General features: G+C 35.3%; 1 pseudogene; it reads left to right on the top strand.

Moving 5' to 3' along the window:
* The first annotated feature begins 4,236 nt into the window (after positions 1–4,236).
* On the top strand, positions 4,237–5,277 carry LOC103086921 (alpha-enolase pseudogene; annotated as a pseudogene).
* Positions 5,278–22,494: the final 17,217 nt, after the last annotated feature.

Here is a 22,494-nt window from a genome sequence, read left to right as displayed (position 1 = left end):
TTTCTTCTTCAGCATAATTATCTGTTGAAAGAGTCATTTTCTTAATCACTGTCCTATAAGAGTTTCAGGTAATTATTGGGGGAAACCTGTTTTCTTTTATCAAAGTTGTTTCTTAGTGAGCAATGATCACCAGCCACCAGCCATAGAGATTTGTTTCATTTAGGTGAATGGGTGTCAGTTAAGCAACACAAGCCAATATTTAGGTTCATAATTCCGCATCAGAAACTATAAAAAATTCAAAGTACACTTCAATAACTCAATTATACAAAAGTGTACAATATAATTAAGTTACTGTATGCTCTACCACAGAAAGATTTTTTTTAATTGAATTATAGTTGATTTATGATATTGTGTTAGTTTCAGGTGTACATCAAAGAGATTCAGTTATTTTTCCAGATTATATTCCATTATAAGTTATTACAAGATATTGAATATAGTTTCCTGTGCTATACAATAAATTCTTGTTGCTTTGCTGTGTATAGTAGTTTGTATCTGTTAATTGCATACTCCTAATCTGTCCCTCCCTCCCTCCTTCCCTCTCCCCTTTAGTAAGTTTGTTTTCTGTCTGTGAGTCTGTTTCTATTTTGTATATAGATTCATTTGTGTTATTTCTTATATTCCACATGTAAGTGATATCATATAGTATTTGTCTTTGACTTATCTCACTAATCATTATATTCTCTAGGTCCACCCATGTTGCTGTAAATGACAATATTTCATTCTTTTTTATGGCTGAGTAATATTTCATTTCACATCGTTTTAGGCCAATCATCTGTTGATGGCCACTTTGTTGTTTCCATGTCTTGGCTATTATAAATAGTGCTGCAATGAACATTGGGGTACATATATCTTTTCAAATTAGGGTTTTTATTTTTTTCTGGGTATATAACCAGGAATGGGATTGTTGGATCATATGGTAACTCTATTTTTAGTTTTTTAAGGAACCTCTACACTCTTCTCCATAGGGGCTGCACCAATTTACGTTCCCACCAACAGTGTAGGAGGGGTCCCTTTTCTACACACTCTCTTCAGCATTTATTATTTGTAGACTTTTTATGATGGCCATTCTAACCAGTGTGAGGTGATACCTCATAGTTTTGATTTGCATTTCTCTCATAATTAGCAATGTTGAACATCTTTTCATATGCCACTTAGCGATCTATATATCTTTTTTGGAAAAATATCTATTTAGGTCTTCTGCCCATTTTTTGATTGGTTTGGTTTTTTTTTTTTTTGATATTGAGCTGAATGAGCTGTTTGTATATTTTGGAGATTAACCCCTTGTCAGATGCATCATTTGCAAATAATTTCTCCTGTTCTATAGGCTGTCAAAAAATTACAGATTTTTTGTGTTCTATGTGTAGCTTGGTCTTCTTAATCTCTAACCTTGCCAGTTCAGTTGTTGGTACTGATTATCTCAACTATATTATAACAAGGATTATATGAGGAAACTTTGTAAATTGTAATATTTGCATCAACTTGATAATGTTTAGAAACTTATTTTTTCCTCATGTTCAATGGCTAAAGAAGAAGTGATCTCAATATGATCAAGTTGATGCCAAACATCTAAACATGGAACCTGTTTTTGACAAAATAAATAAAACTCTCAAAAATAGTATACACTTTCCTGTGAAGTTTATCTAATATTTTAAAAAATTGTATGTGATATTTATGTTGTTCTATTTGGTTCATGTGGTAGTTCATGTATAAGGTGGGAGAATATGATTGATAATGTATTTCAGAACTTTGGGTATTAAATGAGTGGGGTTTCCTGAATGGAGTCAGCAGTCAGGAGTTCCATCTCTTTATATTACCATATTTTGTCTAGGGCACTCTTTTTATTTTACAGTAAAATAAGAAGCCAAGCGTGAACAATAGAGACATTAAATATGTTGGATATAAATAAAGGCAAGATAAATTTTAGAAGACAATAAATACGGATATGGGTAATATTGAAATAGAGTTCACCATAAAATGTATGTCATAATATGTTATTCAAACTTATCAGTTTCTTATAAAGTCAGTAATTCATATGCAAACAATTTTTACTTTCACACAGATAACTAAAATGGATTCTCTTTGTTGTGTGAATTTCCTTTCTCCTTGATTCCAAATTAGTTCCCTTAGAGGGCTGGTTCATTTTTCTGAGACAAAACAGGATTCACCATCTTCCTTTTTCCTCTTTGGAATAGGCTGAAATTTTAAAATTCCCTTTTAATTCAGCCACTAGTAATTTCACCTATGAAAGCTTTAAAATATTCGGAAAATTGGAAAGCCTCATTAAGAATAAAGAAGTTTGTATTTGTATTTAAACAAACTAGAATATTGATTCTGGAAAAATTATCTAAACATATATAATCTCTAGCTAAGATTAACTAAGATTTTTATTCACATTAAATAGATCACATGAACAATAAAATTGAGTTTGGACATAAAACCTTTGAACATTTGTTGAACTCAAAATTGTGATTTGTTTTTTTACTCTTTAGATACTAATTTGTTCTGTAAACTTTATGAAAATTCATGTAGGTAATACTCTTGGTCTATACTACTGAAGAAATTATCTGTGGGGTGTATTTCAAAAGAATGTGAATGTTCTGAAAACCAACATCTGAACATAATCTCCAAATATACAAAGTGATGATTTAGCATATTTAAAGTACTAAGGAGGTGGAAAGGTAGAAAAGTGACTTTTTTTTTTTTTTTTGCTGTTGGTGTTTTATTTGTACTTGATTTTGAAAATAGAGCAATTAAAAATGAGGGGCAGACTATAATCAAAATGAGTTAAAAGGAATTTTGTTATGTTAGAATGAGTAAGGATAGTTGTTTCTCTTGTATTCATTTGTAGAACATGTAACAAGACTATTCTTCAGATCAAGAATTTCAGTGAATTGATGGGCTACAGAATTCAAACAGTACATTTAATGTATGTGCACATGTAACTTTATAGCTTATTATAGAATTTTTTTCAGTCTAATTTCAATTTCCTAACCCTATTCGTTCCTATCTCTTTTTTTCTATTTTTTATATAATAAAGCTTGGATGGCACTTATCTGGTCCAAAGGTTAGCATTTCAACCCTTTCCAACAAATGAATTAAAGACTTCAACAAACAAAACCTCAGTTGCATATCATTGCATCTTTATTTCATGCATTAATTTACCTAATATCCTATAATTATGTGAATCCTTTAACTTGAATTGGAGAAGAACTTGAATTAACTTGAATATGGAACAACATAATGTTTTGTTTTGTTTCATTTTTTTCTTTCTTGGGAACTCTGTGAATTAATTATGTAAATACACAGCAAATTTGAAACTAAAAGTCACAAACCACGTCTTTTTTTTTTTTTTTTTTTTTTTTTGCGGTACGCGGGCCTCTCACTGTTGTGGCCTCTCCCGTTGCGGAGCACAGGCTCAGCGGCCATGGCTCACGGGCCCAGCCGCTCCGCAGCATGTGGCATCTTCCCAGACCGGGACACTAACCCGCGTCCCCTGCATCGGCAGGCGGACTCTCAACCACTGCACAACCAGGGAAGCCCCACAAACCATGTCTTAAAATCTAGACATAATTTTCCCTACCGTGATAGGATAGAAGCACACTTTATTTTATTTTGAAATTAAGATCAGTAATTTACCAATACGATAAATTTTTCTGCAGTGATATGAGGGGATCTGGATAGTCAGATGAAAATTACAGCTTCTGATTTTAATAAAATTATTGCTAAACTCCTTTGTGGAAGCATTACTCTCTAAAACCTTAAGCTTGGTGGCTTAAAACCTCAGGCATTTATTTTTTCACAGTCCTGGAAGCTAGAAATCCATTATCAAGGTGTCAGTAGGACCATGTTTCATCTGACAGCTTTAGGAAAAACTCCTTCCTTTCCTCCTCCTAGCTTCTGGTGGACCCTGCGACCCTTGGCATTCCTTAGCTTGTAACTGCATCACCCCAATCTCTGCCTTTGTCCTCACATAGCCTTCTTCCCTCTATGTTTTTTTTGATGTGTTCTCTCTTCTTTTAAGGACATCAGTCACTGGATTTAGATCCCAGCCTAATCCAGTATGACTCCATCTTAATTAATTACATCTGCAAAAACCCTATTTCCAAATGAGGTTACATTTTGGGGTTCTGGTTAGACATGAATCTTGAGAGCACACTATTCAATCCACTACAATTACCAGTGAAAAATTTTAGGTAAATGTATTATATTTGTAGATCAGAGGAATTATGTAAACTGAGCATTTGGAACAAGTAGAAGACTGACAAATGGATGATAGACATTAATGAAATGGAAAATAAATCTAAATATAGTACTAACTTCATTTTGGGAGGGACCCTGGCTCTCTGTAAGGCTAGGTTTTTTATAAAGGGTGCCCCTGTACCTCCAAATTTCTGACTTGACTGACAACTCTGAAGTCATCTTGTCCATTCCAGCCTTCAGTGTGATTGACAATGGTTCTCATGCTGGCAACAAGCTGGCCACGCAAAAGTCTCTGATCCTCCCTGTTGGTGAAGCAAACTTCAGGGAAGCCATGCACATTGGAGCAGAGGTTTACCACAACCTGAAGAATGTCATCAAGAAGAAATATGGGAAAGATGCCACCAGTGTGGGGGATGAAGGCTGGTTTGCTCCTGAAGAAGAAAGAAGCTCTGGAGTTGCTGAAGAATGAGATCAGGATAGCTGGCTACACCGATGAGGTTGTCATTGCCATGGACTTGGCTGCCTCTGAATTCTTCAGGTCAGGGAAGTGTGACCTGGACTTCAAGTCTCCCAATGATCTCAGCAGGTACACCACACCTGACCAGTTGTTCGACCTGTACAATTCCTTCATCAAGGACTACCCATTGGTGTCTAAAGATCTCTTTGACCAAGATGACTGGGAAGCTTGGCAGAAGTTCACTGCTAGTACAGGAATCCAGGTGGTGGGGGACAATCTCTCAGTGACCAGCCTGAAGCAGATTTCCAAGGCCGTGGGTGAGAAATCATGCAACTGCCTCCTGCTCAAAGTGTAGCAGATCGGCTCCCGGCCCATTCTCTTCAGGTGTGCAAACTGGCTCAGTCCAATGGGTGGGGCATCGTGGTGTCTCATAACTCATAACCGAAGTTATCTTCATTGCTTACCTGGTGGTGGAGGCCTGCACTGGGCAGATCAAGACTGGTGCACCTTGCCTAACCCAGTGCTTGGCCAACTACAACCAGATCCTCATAATTGAAGAAGAACTGGGTAGCAAGGCTAAATCTGCTAGCAAGTAGTTCAGAAACTGGGTAGCCAAGTAAGTTCTGGGCAGGTGAGCACCTGAGCCTTTCAGTCAGCCTTTCAGTCTAGTCGGCTGGCTAGAACCCTACTTCTGATGTTTACGCAGATAGTTCAAGGTCTCAGTTGATACATGTAGGGGCTTCTGGTAGTTAATGCCCTTCTATTATCCCTGTGATGTTCTCTCACTGCTTCCTTAGAACTGCTTCAGAAGCCAAGTTGACCATCTGAAACTGTGTTGGAAACCTTAGCTCTGTAATCATGTCATTGACCCAAATCATAGTTTTTCTCATCTTTCTTTCCACCGTCTGGAGCCATGAGAATCTACAGTGCAATCTCTGAGGTGTCCACAGGCAAGATCCTTAGTGGTTCTGTGTGCAAAATAAAAAGACCTCAGTGACCAGTAAAAAGAAACTAAAGTATCAAAAAGAACATTTAATTAATAAAAGTTAATATATCAGGAAAACTTTTTCATACCCCTTCATTTTATCCTATAACAATATAATATGTTCTTTTTGGTGAACAAAGAAAAATTCATGTAAAACAATTTTCTTTGTTGTTTTTACAAAGTAAAATTTTTACAAAGTACTGAGAAAAGTTTAATTATGTTTTGGGATATAACGATTTTCATGCACAACTGTGAGATCTTAAATTTTTTGTTCTTTTTATTTTTTATTGTGAGTCATAACATACAGACAGTAAAGTATATAGGACACAGTCATACAGCTTCAGGATTTTTTTCACAAATGCCTCTGTAATCACAAACAGTTCAAGAACAGGACTTTTCCAGCATTCTAAAAGTCCCTTTCATGTCCCCCTCCAATTATAACCCCCTCTTTCTTTCTCTAAAATAAACACTATCCTGAATTCTAACACAATATAGTAGTTTTGGCTGCTTTGTACTTTATCTTCATAGAATCATGTAGCATGTACTTATATGAGTCTGACTTCAGTTACTTGACATAATGTTTGTGTGACCCATCCCCATCTTTGAGTGGTTTTACTTTAGTTCATATATTTTCATGGCTATTTATTAATATCCCCAAATTTACATATCCCTTCAACTGCTTATGGACATTTGGGTTATTCTGAGTTTAGGCTACTATGAAGAAAGTTGCAAAACATTAAAAAAAAAATCCTTGACCATGAAGTCGTCACGCATGTGCATGTATTTCTATTGTGTTGTTATCTAATTAATTAATTAAACTCTGTTGCTAACTCTGATACAAATCCTAGGAGTCCAGGAATGCCAAGCGTGGGGAGGTTCTGTATATTGAGCTGGGACTTGGAAAAATCTATTTGCCAGGTATCAAAGTGAACAGAATAAAAACATAGCCCTTAAAGCAACAGTCTTCAGTTTTGAAACACCGCCATCCCTAAAATTAGCTTAATAAGATTAATTGATCACAATTGTCTACAAAATTATTAGTATAAGCATAATTTACCAAACAACTCAGGTAAAAGTTAGTCCTATAGATAGGCCTGCATAAATGAGCAAATATATATCACATGTTTATTAATTGTAACATTTGCTAAAATACCAAATAAGCCAAAAAACAAATAACAAGAGCAAAATAGAAAACAAAAATGTTCTGTCCTTAGTCATTCTAGTACTTAACGCTTGGTTGTGATGAAAGGAATAGCCATAATAGCAGGCTTGCTAATATGCCAGGACCCAACAATAAGAGCTCCCTCTCACTGAACCTATAATAGGTGACTGCTGAGTGCTCAACCAATTAGCAATAAAGACTAAAGTTAAGCCCTTGGTAAGGCACCTTCGTTTGAGCAGCTTAGCTAGCCACCATAGGATAGACTGATTACATTGGATCCTTTCCATCCTGGAAGGGTAAATAATTATCCCCGTGCTGGATTGATACATATTCTTGGTAACCAAGATGACTTTAAACTTCCCCTCAGTTTAACGAAGCTTTGGACAAGTTTCTTCAAACTATAGACCACTGACCTGGCTTTTCTTAGAGCATTTACTTCAGAAACTTTCAACTGTAAATTCTTGTTCTGTTCCTTTGAAATGTATGTAAATCTGCTTCTAACCTCTTGCCAATTTTATAGCTCAGGAAATGTCTTTCTCAAGGACCTGGAAACCATCTCTTTGAAATGTAAACATCAAAGGAGATAACACCCCTATTTCCTAGTCTCTGAGGGAGGGTAGGAGCCTAACTTCGTGAGGCAACACTTAGCAAACACAAATAGCCTAATTAAAGAGAAGAAGATTTGCAAACTCAGGAAAAGCTCAATGTGTTGGACGCATACCATTGATCAACCCTACCCCCAAAGTCCTCCAATACTTTTGCACTAGCTCATCCCAATGCTTAAAGTCTTTCCCATCTTTTGTTTCAGTGGAGTTGAATTCAGTCTCCTTCCCTGTTGTAATAGTCTTGAATAAGCTCTTTTTGTCCTGCTTAACTTTGCCTGATGCAATTGTTGCTTTGACATGGGTGTGGCTAAGTGTTTTCCTTGTCTGTCTGCAGTGGCTTGGCCAGCAAGTCTACTCATGGGCTAACAAATTGATTTATTGTAATAAGATTATGAACAGCGCCTTAGAAAAGCAATCAGCAATATGGTGAAGATGATGCAACAATAAGTACAGTTCCAAGAAATTCTGTGAACCTAATACTCCTAATAACTCCTGATAGAATACCTTTGTCTGAGTGCCCTTTCACCATTGCTCTCAGGGACACAATTGTTTAATTTTTGCCTCATTGAGCAACTTTTGGCTCCTGCACTAGAGGTCCTGGTTCTGAGGGGAGGGACATGTTTACACAAGAACATATTAAGGAATCCACTAAACTTGAAATTATTGATCCAACTAAGTTATGTTGAGTCCCTCATGCGAGTAAAACAAGGAACAGAAATGGAGTTACTATACTGGCAGGGATAACTGACTACATTTATCATGAGGCAGTGGGGTGGCTGTTGTGTAATGAGACAGGGAGAAGTATGTCTGGAGTTAAGGAGATTCCTTAGGGTTCCCCTTAGTGCCCTTATTGAGTCAAAACCTTACATGGCAATTGCAGGAAACACAATCTGACAAAGATATGGTAACCAAAGTATCAGAATTCTCAGGCATGAAAGTATGATTTATCACCCTGGACAGGCACTCCTGGCTAGCTGAAGTGCTGACTCAAGTTGTGAGAAATCTAGTATGGGACGTAGAAGAGGGATATTAAGAATACTGGCTGTGGTCAGCCTCAGGACCAATTACAGCAGCAAGGCTCCCTACCATCATCTTGCAATTTGTTGGTTTTTGTTGTTGTTGTTGTTGTTTTTGTTTTTTTGTTTTTTTTTCTTTTGTGGTACGCGGGCCTCTCACCGTTGTGGCCTCTCCCGCTGTGGAGCACAGGCTCTGGACGCACAGGCCCAGCGGCCATGGCTCACGGGCCCAGCTGCTCCGCGGCATGTGGGATCTTCCCGGACTGGGGCACGAACCCGTGTCCCCTGCATTGGCAGGCGGACTCTCAACCACTGCGCCACCAGGGAAGCCCCTGTTTTTGTTGTTTTTTTAAAAAAAATCGTGACCAACCTTTAAGAAGCAGTGACATTAATAGAACTGTGCATTTAATGTAGGACCTGCAGAAGACCTGAACAATGTAAAGTGAAGACATTTATTGTCATGCCCTTCCCAATACTGTAAGTAGTTCCCTATATTATGACTAGTCTCCAAATGTCAATCTCTGCATCCTGGTACCTCAGGACACTTTCTGGAAGCACAGAAGGCTGTTCTCTGTGCACTGTTAGTTCTGGGAATGATCAGGGGATTCACATCATTCTGGGAGTTGAGGAATAAATACACAACTGCCTCGCCTCTTAAGTGAGAGAATTTTAAAGTGTGATTTTATACCACTTTTTAGAGTTTCCCCAGTGGATTAAATTCCATTAGCCCACCATGACAAAAATGCACCTTTTATGACTGCCTTTTTTTCCTATGGTTTTCTCACATCTCTACCAGTGATATTTGTACTCCAAAATAATTATTTGCACTCAAGTTTTTTAATCTTAGTATCTGCTTCTAGGAAGAAAACAAAATCACACATATACAGTATGACTTCTGACAATTGACTATGTAAGAAGGAAGTAATTTCTAAATCTCTATGTTATACAAAATAATAGTCATCTGTATAATTTTTAAAGATCCTAATAGAATGATATTTCTAGATCAAATTGATTTTTCTTGTCTATTTTAATTCATGAATATATATATATATATAAATGTGGGTTTAAATTGTACAAATATTATTTCTTATATAATAAAAAAACTTCTGTGATAACATAAAGGTTATCTTGATTATTTCCTTTACTTTAGTTGCCCAGAAGTTTTTCAAATTTCACTCCTTAAAGGGTAAGCATTCACAGAATAGTTAAGTCTGGTCAGTTGTGTCGGATCAGAAGTGTGTCTTGGGATTAAGTTAAAGAAGTTAAAAAATATAGAATTATGACTTGTTGCTTACTGACTGACACAAGCTAGAATTTGTAGTTCAAGTATGAAGGAAGAAAATAAACAGCACAATTGGTTACGTGAGAAACACTGATTTATGGAACAAAAGTGTATTGCTTTTTAATGGTAATGTTTTTGTTGTGTTCTTTAGCAAGGCGAAAATAAAGCTGAGTTGATAATTCCAGGTTTTCATGTATTTTTTTCATAATAAATTTCTTATATGTAATATGGCCATTAGACATGAGAATGTTTAAACCTGAATTAAAATGAATGTTCAAACTTGAATAGATTATATTATCTATGCAGTTGATCCACTTTAATGATTAAGGAAGTTCAAATGAATGCATCAGCTATTTTTTATCTAGTGTTTGTCTTTTATGAATGTAAACTGTGGAGCAATTACTATAATTGTCATTAAGTTAAAAAATGTTACACAAAGCCAATGTATACCCAAAATTAAAACTATAAGAATTTTGACTGACATAAACTGAATAAAATATGTGTGTATCTCTACATGTACATTTCACTACATTTGTTATGCAAATGAAAAAGCATTTCCCAATACAAAATAAATCCACAGCTATATTATGTCTTAGGAAGGTTTAGATATTCACTAGCCCATAATTCAATGTATATTTAACACAGTGAAATGGTTGTTATTTTAGAACCAACTTTTCAACAATTTCTTCGTGCTTGCATTAAAAATTCACCAAATTAAATGTTTCTAAATGTCTAATAGCAGGGATATGCCTGTTTGATATAATGGATATAATAAATATTTATTATAGGTCTAAAGAATTATACTGTCTATGAAATGCTATCATAGAAAAACATGTTATTCACTTCACGTAAACAGACATTTTAAAAAGTATTAGGAATCTGATTTTTTAAAATATTAGTATAATTTCTAACAAATCCCAGAGACCAAATGGATAACTCCATCTTGGCCTTTATGTACTTTTCTCCCCAGACCTTCGGAGACCTCTTTGATTATTAGCATAACATTTTCTCACCTCTTAGGTTCTGTATATGCTTCAATAGTCTCATTTACATTTGGCTTACTCACTCAGCAATACTGCAGAACTTGTTTCATAGAAGGAAATAAGCTATATATGGACAGGAAAGTTAAGCAATAGCTCGAGATTTACATTTTTTTAAAATCTCTACTTTCATTTCTATCAACATCCTTCCAGGACTTAGCTCTATTCCTTTATTTATTGTTTATGTTAGCCTACATTTCTCCTCTTATCTCTACTCCTTTTCCTTTTTCTTTTCTAACTAGTAGTAAAGACGGCAATCTCTTTTATCTTGTTTACTTTCTTTTAAAGTTCTTTGTTCCATCATAACAATATTTACCCATCCTAACAATATTTACCTACAGAGAGCCTATCATCTGAATTATTTTTGCTAACATCTTAGAATGGCAGTATGTCAGATAGGCTCACTAAGACACCAGAGTATAGTATAACTGAATACTAATTATAGTCGGAAAAGTTCATGCAATTTATTTACTTGGGTCTGCAAACACTTGAGGGTGCTGTGGAAAGTTAGAGCATTGATGTTCAAATCATTTCAGATAACTTCAGACTGCCTCCTGGCAGTCATTTTCTGTTTTGTCCTTCACAAAAGTTTTAATTAGGTGGATCAAAGTTGGTTCTCAAATCATAAACAAGGATAAAATGAAAAAGTCAGCATGGATTTTTATACAAACAAGGGCCGAATGATTCAGATTAGAAGGGGAAAAAAAGAACTAAAAGCTGCAGTTTAGACTTAAAATAATTTTAATGTAATTGAATTAAGATATGCAAATATACTTTGAAAAATGTCTGATGAAAGTACATCCAAAAGCAGATCCTGAATCACAGCAGGGTCATTAGTACAATAGAAAAGTCAATGAGAAAATTAATTATAACTACAAATCCGTAGTTTATAGTAGGTCTAAAGAAGTATTTCCTTCATGTATACAAGACTGAACTGCTTTTTAAGCTGGTGGACAGTGGCTTACAGAAAGCTCATTAAGCTGTTTCATATTTTTCTGTGTCCCTGCCTCAGTTGGATGACAATTTAATTATAAATAGGATTTATGAAATCAATAGATACATATTAAAAGTAAATTTGTGTCTTTTCAAGTATAATTTATATAACCAGTTGGATAGATGGTGATAAATACACAGAGAATATTTAATAGCTATGTCTACCTATGGAAAATTCAAGTAAAGATTATATTTTATGTGCTAGAAAATAGGGAAGTATAGGGATAATGATAAGGAGATGCCATTATGCCTACTACAATTGTTCAAATGAACCCAATTTTCTATCACTTTCTTTTACGAAGTTGTTGCTATGTGAACTGAATTCTAAAGATCAAATATTTTTATAAATACTTGCAGGGGAATTTACAGTGATTTTGAATACCACAAAGAAAAAGATAGTGTAACATGTTTTAAAAATAAGTGTTGAATTCTGATACAACACAGCATCAGAATCTTGTATTGTTTTGGCCTTTGACTGAGAGGTTACCTAAGGGATTATGGCATATTATCTTTTCAAACAAAGTCAATTGTCATCAGAAGATCTATTTTGCATATTTCTTTTTGAACACTTCAGTTTTCATGAGTAAAATATGAAGGTGCAATGTGTAAATAATAAAACTAGAGACATGAAAACCCTAAGCCTTTCTATTTGTCTAGTGGTAGAAAATATAAATTGCTACTGAAAAGAAATTTTAGCCATGTGTATAAAATTCCATAAAAGCAACTAAAGGCACTTCTGGGGAAAAAAATATTTATTTAATTATCATGATCTAAAATTTAAAACACTTGAAGTTCCCCTTATATTTAGCTGATTAATACATCTTTATAATTTACTTATGAACTCTGATTCAAGACTGAGTCATAGTGCTTACTTTTATTCTTACAGTGTACTTTATTGAGTTTTACCTCACTTGAAATAATAGAGATAGAGACACAATGAAATTATGCCTGGAGATCTATTTGCTTGCAACAAAAGCATAATCAGTACATTTAGGTGTTGTGAGCTTAACATATTTTTCTGACTTGAAAATTTAGATTGCTTATTTTTCAAGGGGACCTAGTCGTTACTATCTTTCCAGCAATTCCTTAAAAACAAGTGGAGCTCTGGCAGGAGAATGCATCACTAAAAAAATTATTTGGCCATACTTTTAAGAATATTTTGAAAAATACAGCCTAGAAAAATATACTTGAAAATATCATATATATATGTTATTTTTTCCTTTTAAAAGAAGAAATGCAATAAGTAAAGATTATAGCCTTGATTACATCTTAAAAGTAATAAAAGAAAGGGGAATAGAGGGGTTAAGAAGGAAAAGAGCATATGGAATATTTTCCAGGATAAATCATATTAGGCCACAAAATAAGTCTTAATAAATTTAAAAAGATTGAAATCATATAAAATATCTTTTTTTTTTTTTTTTTTTGCGGTGTGCGGGCCTCTCACTGTTGTGGCCTCTCCCGTTGCGGAGCACAGGCTCCGGACACGCAGGCTCAGCGGCCATGGCTCACGGGCCCAGCCGCTCCGTGGCATGTGGGATCTTCCCGGACCGGGGCACGAACCCGTGTCCCCTGCATCGGCAGGCGGACTCCCAACCACCGCACCACCAGGGAAGACCTAAAATATCTTTTTTGATCACAGTGGAATGGAACTAGAAATTAACAGCAGAAAACTGGGAAATTCACATATATGTGGAAATTAAACAACACATTCTTAAACAACCAATGGATCAAAGAAGGAAGCATGAGGGAAACTAGAAAATATATTGAGATAAATGAAAAGGAAAATACAACATACAAAATTTATGGGACTCAGTGAAAACAATGTTAGGAGGGAAATTTATACCTATAAACATTTGCATTAGGAAAGAAGAAAGATAAATCAGCAACTTAAGTTTACACCTTAAGGAAGTACAGAAAGAACAAACTAAGCCAAATCTACCAGAGGAAGGAAATAAATAATAAGGATCAGTTCAGAAGTAAATAAAGTAGAGAACAGAAAAACAAGAGAATCTATAAAACGAATCCTTAAAAAACTAAAAATAGAACTACCATATGACTCAGCAGTCCCACTCCTGGGCATATACCCAGAGAAAACCATAATTCAAAAGCACACATACACCCCAATGTTCATAGCAGCACTATTTACAGTAGCCAGGACATGGAAACAACCTAAATGTCCATCAACAGAGGAATGGATAAAGAAGATGTGGTACATATATGCAATGGAATATTACTTAGCCATAAAAAGGAATGAAATTGGATCATTTGTAGAGACGTGGCTGGACCTAGAGACTGTCATACAGAGTGAAGTAAGTCAGGAAGAGAAAACCAAATATATTAACATATATATGTGGAATCTAGAAAAATGGTATAGATGATCACATTTACAAAGCAGAAATAAAGACACAGATATAGAGAACAAATGTATGGATACCAAGGGGGAAAGGGGTGCTGTGGGAGGAATTGGGAGATTGGGATTGACATGTATAGGCTACTGATACTATGTATAAAGTAGATAACTAATAAGAACATACTGTAGAGCACAGGGAACTCTACTCAATGCTCTGTGGTGACCTAAATGGGAAGGAAATCCAAAAAAGAGGGGATATATGTATATGTATAGCTAATTCTTTTTGCTGTACAGTAGAAACTAACACAATATTGTAAAGCAACTATACTCCAATAAAAATTAATTTAAAAGATAAAAAATAAAATAAAATGAACTTTGTATTTTGGAATAATTTTAGACTTACCAAAATGTAGCAAAATGGTATACAAAGTTCATGTGTACACTTCACCCAGTTTCCCTTGATGTTAACAACTTATGTAACCCTGTTACATTTGTCATAACTAGGAAATTAATGTTGGTAAATTATAATATTTAAAAATTAAAAAAAAGAAAATCAATAAAACCAAGATTTAGTTCTTTGAAAATATCAACATAATTGGCAAACCTTAAGCAAGATTGGCTAAGAAAAGTAGAAGACAAAAATAACTAAGAAATAAAAGTGGGAATATTATTATTGATTTTACAGGAAAAATTTTACAGATTTTACAGAAATATGAAGGTGAGAATTATTTGGGGAGAAGTTAATTATTGTCTTACTGAGCAAAGGTGATTTAAAACTAAGTCACTATTCTAAATTGAATAATAGCAGTGTGCATGGACTGAATAAAGAAAACAATTTCTCTTACCAGGCTGTGAAGGTAACTATCACATCACATTCTGCTTCAAATCATAGAAATGGCAATGTAAAATGCTCAGGGTTATTAACTTTTTGTCTTAGTCAATTTTTATCTTCTTCATCAATTTTATTTCCATTTTATTTATGACGTAAAATAAGATTAAACTCAATAGAAAGCTATAGCATGGCCATGTATTGGAAGAAAATTATTAAAAAGATACACAATTATCTTAACTTTGTGTATTAATTAATTTATTATGATTTCTCTGAAACTCCAAATGGATCTTTATTAACCTCAAGCAAATATTCCAAAACCCATTTGCAGCAACAAACAAGTGACAATTATAAAACAATTTAAGCAGTAGAATAATGAGAGAACTGGCACAATATGGTTCACCAAATAATTGTAAAGCTCTAATAATTATGACATGCTACAGGTACAAGATCAATTAAAGCAAAGAATAATCTCAGAAAACAATGTTAGCAATTATATGCACCAAATAAAAGATGTTTATTATCTATGATATTTTTTAGAAGGAAGTTTTTGAGAGCAAGTAATGATTTACTTCTTCTGGTAGGTCCTATATGCATCCTTTGACAAATAAAAAAGGAAGGTTGATTCTCCAAAACTTTCTTCAGGCAGATGAATGATATTCTGTAAAGAGCAGGGAATGATAGGAAAATATCAAAGAGAAATTTAAGCATCTACAGTGAAGGGAAACATTTAGATAATAGAAGAACTATTAAATAAATAGGATACTTGATGAGATTACATGAGATAAATCTCCTTGGGGAGAGTTAGAGTAAAGCTCTATATTGCTCATTAGCTTTCTGGTTTTAACAGTGGTATCTTGGAAAAGGGATTGTGTTATGAGGAGCCCAAGGTTTATTTATACCATATGTATTTAAAATTTTATTATTAATAAAAAGTGATTTTCAAACAATTGCAGAAAATTAAGTATTCTTCAGGTGGTTCAAGAAATATGGCAAATTTTGAAGAAAAAAACGGATTCAAATTTCTATGTCACATCATCACAAAAATAAATTCCAGAAGAGTTGAAGAGTTAAATACAAAACATAGAAATATAAAACCAAAAGTAAATACAAGTGAATACTTGAGAATTATAAAAAAAAATTTTTCTAAGTATCAACAAAAGAAATTTATGCGGGAGGTGGTGGTAATTGATATACCTGAATAGCTATGAATTTTACATTATGGTATTGAAAAATACATAAAAAAGTTAAAGACAAATAACAAACAGAAACATAGTTTAGAGCATGTAACTCTAACATTAAATAAATAACAGTATACAACATGATGAGCAAAACCGTATATCTCAATACAAAATTTGGCCAGAGAAAGAACAAGCATTTCATAAAAGAAGAAATATATAGGCACATAGATCAGTGGAACAGAATTGAGTTTCCAGAAATAAACCCATGCATATATGTTCAATTAATTTTTAACAAATGAGCCAAGAATATACAAAGAGGAAAGGACAGTGTTGGGAAAACTGGACAGCCACATGCAAAGGAATGAAACTAGACTACTATCTTATACCAGATACAAAAATTCACTCACAATGGGTTAAAGACCCATTAAAGACTTTAATATAAAACCTTAAATCATAAAACTCCCAGAAGATTAAATATAGGCAGTAAACTTGGTGATGATTTTTTTTAAATCTGACACCAAAAGCAAAGGCAGCAAAAGCAAAAGTAGGGATTAGCAGAAGTGAACTATTATATACAGAAGAGATAAACAACGCCATCCTACTGTATAGCACAGGGAACTATATTAAATATCTGTGATAAACCATAATGGAAAAGAATATGAAGAAGAATATATATATATATATATATATGTATAACTGAATCACTTTGCTGTGCAGCATAAATTAACACAACATTGCAAATCAACTATACTTCAATAAAATAAATTTTTTAAAAAAGTAAAAATAAACAAGTGGGACCGCATCAAACTAAAAAGCTTTATCACAGCAAAGGAAATCATCAATAAAATGAAAAGGTAACCTACTGGCTGAATGAGACAAAATATTTACAAATCATATATCTGATGAGTTTAATATCAAAAAATATGAAGAACACTTACAATCCAATTGCAAAAAACCCCAAACAATCCAATTTAAAAAAAAAAAATAGGCAGAGAATCTAAATAGACATTTTTCCAAAGAAGACATACAGACAGCCAGCAGATATATGAAAAGATGCTCAAAATCAGGGAAATGCAAATTAAAATCCCTGTAGGATATCACCTCACACCTTTTAGAATTTCTATTATTAAAAAGATGAAAAATAACAAGTGTTGGAGAGGGTGTGGAGAACGAGGGACACTTGTGCACTCTTGAGGGTAATGTAAATTGGCGCAGCCACTATGGAAAACAGTATAGCAATTCCTCAGAAAGTTAAAAATAGAACTACCATATGATCCATCAATTCTGGGTATTTATCCAAAGAAAATGAAAATACTAATTCGAAAAGATACATGCATCCCCCCATGTTCATTGCAACATTATGTAAAATAGCGAAGATGTGGAAGCAATCTAAGTGTCCATCAATGGATGAATGGATAAAGAAGATGTGGTATATATACAAACATACACAATGGAATACTATTTAGTCATAAAAAAGAATGAAATCTTGCCATTTGAAACAACATGGATGAAAGTTGTGGGCGTTATGTGAAGTGAAATACGTCAGAAAAAGACAAATACTGTATAATCTCACTTATATGTGGAATCTAAAAAACAAACAAAACCCCCCAAACCCACCAAAACAAAAACCAAGCTTATAAACACAGAGAACAGATTGGTGGTTGTGGGACTGGAGGGGGTGGTATGAAATAGATGAAGGTGGTCAAAATGTACAAACTCCAGGGCTTCCCTTGTGGCACAGTGGTTGAGAGTCCACCTGTCGATGCAGGGGACACAGGTTCGTGCCCCGGTCCGGGAAGATCCCACGGGCCGCGGAGCAGCTGGGCCCGTGAGCCATGGCCGCTGAGCCTGCGCGTCCGGAGCCTGGGCTCCGCAACCAGAGAGGCCCCAACAGTGAGAGGCCCGTGTACACCAAAAAAAAAAAAAAAAAAAAAAAAAAAAAGTACAAACTCCAGTTATAAAATAAATAAGCCATGGGGATGTAATGTACCACATGGTGACTATGGTTAATAATACTGTATTGTATATTTGAAAGCTGCTAGGAGAGTAGGTCTTAAAAGTCCTTAATACAAGAAAAGAAAATTTGTAACTGTGTAAGAGAATGGATGTTAACAAGACTTATTCTCGTGGTCATTTTACAATATATACAAATATCTAATCATTATGCTATAGATCTGGAATTAATACAGTGTTATATAAAGATGATGCTTCAATAAAAAAGGAAGAAATATAAATATCCATTATATGTATAAAAAGACAAAAACCTTTTAGTAACCAAGGACATTCCAATTATAAGAATGAAATAGGGGCTTCCCTGGTGGTGCAGTGGTTAAGAATCCACCTGCCAATGCAGGGGACAGGGGTTCGAGCCCTAGTCCAGGAAGATTCCACATGCCACGGAACAACTAAGCCCATGCGCCACAACTACTGAGCCTGTGCTCTAGAGCCTGCGTGCCACAACTACTGAAGCCTGTGTGCCTAGAGCCCGTGCTCCACAACGGGAGAAGCCACTGCGGTGAGAGGCCCTCGCACGGCAACAAGTAGTAACCCTCACTCTCCGCAATGGGAGAAAAGCCTGTGTGAGGCAGCAAAGACCCAATGAAGCCAAAAAGAAAGAAAGAAAGAAAGAAAAATTTATAAAGAAAAAAATGAAATAAAAGTTATAAAAAATTGGAAAAATGAAGAGTTTATAACTTTGAGTATTATATGTTAACATTTATAAATGTTGAAGTGGAATGTTATCAGACTGTTAAATTCTTGGCTGGTTAAGAAGAGTATCATGGCCTGATGTGAAGAATTGGTACTATGTTTTGGACATACTGATCATATTGTACTTAAAATGACAGTACCAATTTACATTCTCTCCTGGAGCACAAGAAAGTGTTATGCCAATACACATTCTTTCATTAAGTGAGTAAACTATAAATGTGTTCTAAGGAAATAGATATATGAATGCAAATTTATATATACACAGCATCTTCATCTGTGGTGCCATCAGTGTTATAGTAAAATTTTGTAAAATTTTATTATAGTAAAAATATTTAGACAATATAAATATTCTAGAAAAGATAAATTGTGATTTGGTACATGAATAAAACTGCACAGTGTTCATGCCTATGAAACCTGCACTAGAGACTATGTCAACATCTGTCCATTACCCCTCTAACCAAAGCAGGGAAATCCAACTTAAGGAGCCACATTTGGAGTACTAATCATGTCATTGCTTCTACCAGCACCTTTTACCTCTAATTATAGCCCGTGTATTTTTCAAATACAATTCAGTTTACCTATATGCCTCACTTTCAAAACAACATTTTGCCAACTCCTTGAGACTTCTGTGTCTCTAAACCTTGCAGTTCCGGTAAATGGTAGCTGCTGAAGTTTGTCTAAGTAAACGTCCATTATGGTAGTTTTATCTCAAAGAAATTGCCAACATTCAACAATAAATTAAATTTTGTACTCTATAAAACATGAAAACACTGGAAACTTTAGTATTGCCATATTCTGCCATTTCTACTGTGCTTGGTGGTATTTTGGAGCACTGAGAACTATTTTTTTTTTACCCATAACCCCAGCTCTGACCTTGTGTATCCTACTCTCAAGTAATCTTGCAGATTGTTCCTGGGATCATTATATAGGTACACCCTTAAGGGTATCTCCTCAATTAACATCTCCCTGACTGAAAACCTCTTTATTTCTAATCATCATCACCATTCTTAGATCTGACTGAGGTGCAGCCAGCCACACCCAATAGTCTGAGAGTGAGAGGTGACCACACCAGAAAGACCAACCATATCATTTAGGGTGAGGGCTTTGGGCCAAGTGATATCAGCCCCACCTCCAGGAGAGGGAATGCTGGAGACTGAGTTCATCACATGGGCAATCAATCAATCAATTCTGCTTTTGTAATGAGACGTCAATAAAATCTCTGGACATCTTGCTTCAAGTGAGCTTCCCAGATTGGCAGTGTTCCATGGATATTGTCATCCATGCCAGGAGAGTAATGCATCTTGAAGACAATGAAAACTTCCATTTGGAAGTTTGGATTCTTCCTTATGTATCTTTCCACAGCTAACTTTAATGTATCCTTTCCCTGTAATAAATGTAAATGTGAGTATAATAGTTTCAATGAGTTGAATTTTGTAAGACATTAGCAAATTAGTAAAACTGAGGGTGGTTTGGAGAAACAGCAAAACTTGAAATTGGTGTCAGAAATTAGAGTGATCTTATATGGACTCTTTAACTTTGTAGTTGAACCTTACTTCTTACAGCTGTGGTCAGTAGTCTTGGGAAGACTTTGTGGTCTGGAGGACTGTGCCCTTAACTTCACAGTTTGGTTAACTCCAGGGTAAGGGCCTTATTGTAATTCAGTCTTGGGTCTCACAGATATTAGCCTGGAGTTTAAAACTGAAGCATATAAAGGGGTCAGGAAGAAGAATTTCAGTTGGGTTGAAATATTACTTAAAATGTTCAAAAAACTGAATGATGACCACTGGACTGGATGGTGGTGAATATGAAGGAGGGTGGTGTGAGAGGTATTGTCAGATCTAACTTACCTGATTTCTATGTGAATAGTCATTCTGTTATATGAAGTGGTATTGTAATATGAGAAAAGATGTGGCTGATACCAGCAAATATAGTGAAAAGTATATAAATGATAGATGATAGATAGATAGATGATAGATAGATAGGTAGATATACAGGACTTGCTGAGGAGGAGGTGGGGAAAAGGTAATAATTGAAGATAAACCCTAAGTTTTTGCCTTAAGCCACTGGATCTATTTAAATTGAAAATAAATTTTTGTCTCAATTTCAAGCATAGTAACTAAGTGTATCCTCCCTTGCATATACTAGTTTTCCACCAGGGGACCTGAAGGGCATCTTTTAGCCATACCGATAAATGCCCTCACTTTGGAAAGTGAGAATTCCACAGTCTAGGAAAACTGAAGTTGCTGAGTACTTGCCCCCAGAGCAGCTGCTATAATCATAGACCTAGTTTTGTTTCAGTGAACACAGGTGATCACCTCATTCATATAAACAGTAATGATGAATGCATTTTGTCAGAGTTGTCTGTAAGCTCTGTCTCTACAGCTTCTTCAGAAAGCTGATCTTAGGTGAGACCATGTCTCCATACATGGAGTATATAAAAGGCTATCCTCAAGGAGGAAAGGCTCATCTGGGTGGATGAACTCAGCCAATTTTTGCCATGGGCAACTAAATATTACCGTTTCAGATAAGGAAGGGCATCTTAAAGTACTTATAGTTTTCCATTCACTGAGTTTTAAACAACCCACACTGCAATATATTGGGAATGTCAGAGATCTAAAGAGATAGCCATGCTCAGGGAAAGCTTTTGCCTAGAAACCATTATTGCCATTGAATCACAACTTCAGCAAACAAGGACGAGCTTTCCATGTAGCAGAGGGACTGCATAGCATGACTGTGCAGTCACCTGATAGGACTTCTAGATGGTCTTTAATTCATTCATTCTATAAATTTATTCATTGAGTCAGGTGCTGTTCTAGACTCTGGAGATATGACAGAGGGGAAGAAACACATTAACAAAATCCTTTCTCTTGGGAATTTACAATCTAGTGGGGAAGACAGATGAAAGAGAGTTGAGAAAGAGAGAGACAAGGAATGGGCAAAAGAGAGAGAGAAAAGGAAGATATAATATGTTTCACACAAATAATACATTAAAAAAAACACAAAAAACATTTTTAAACATTTTTAATCTTACAGTACAGTACCTTGAAAAGTACAGTAGTACAGTACAACAGCTACCATACAGGGGCTGGCATCTAGTGAACAGACTAGAAGAGTTACTGACTGGAGGGGGGAGAGGGGGGGGGGGGGGGGGGGGCGGGGGGAATGTGCAGTAGAGATTAAGGAGAGAAAAGAAAGAAAGAAAGGAAGGGAAGTAGAAGGGTTGTGGTAGGGATCAAAGTTTCCATAGGCTGGGCCAGGGAAGTTTTTGTTCTCACTCTCCTTCACTGCCGGTCTTTAATCTGGATACGTCGTTCCAGGACAGCTAGCCTGGCTGACTTTGTCTCAGAAGACCCTTCTTATGGGAATGGCATAAAGTGGAATCTGTCAACAGTTTTGATGCTCATTGAAATGCAGATTAATGATGGGAAGGAGGACAATACTGAGTAGAAGTTTATAGTTGTGGATTGGTATTCCCATTATAAGGAGATGGAGCTGAAATCAATGGCAAACCTCTGAAAATATGAGAATACAAGGAAGCTCTACTTATTTGTAAGATAAATAAGATCTCAAAAGAGTCTGTCACGTCTGTGTTTAGTGCTAATGGTACCTGTTGAGCCTCAGATTCAAGGGTAATGAGAGCTGAGAAGACCTTGGTGCCCTGGAGGACCATGTTGGTTCCTGCCCA

Source organism: Lipotes vexillifer, unplaced genomic scaffold (assembly GCF_000442215.2).
Source record: "Lipotes vexillifer unplaced genomic scaffold, Lipotes_vexillifer_v1.1 scaffold50, whole genome shotgun sequence".
Classification (NCBI taxonomy): Eukaryota; Metazoa; Chordata; class Mammalia; order Artiodactyla; family Lipotidae; genus Lipotes; species Lipotes vexillifer.
This window is presented reverse-complemented; position numbering and strand designations above follow the sequence as displayed.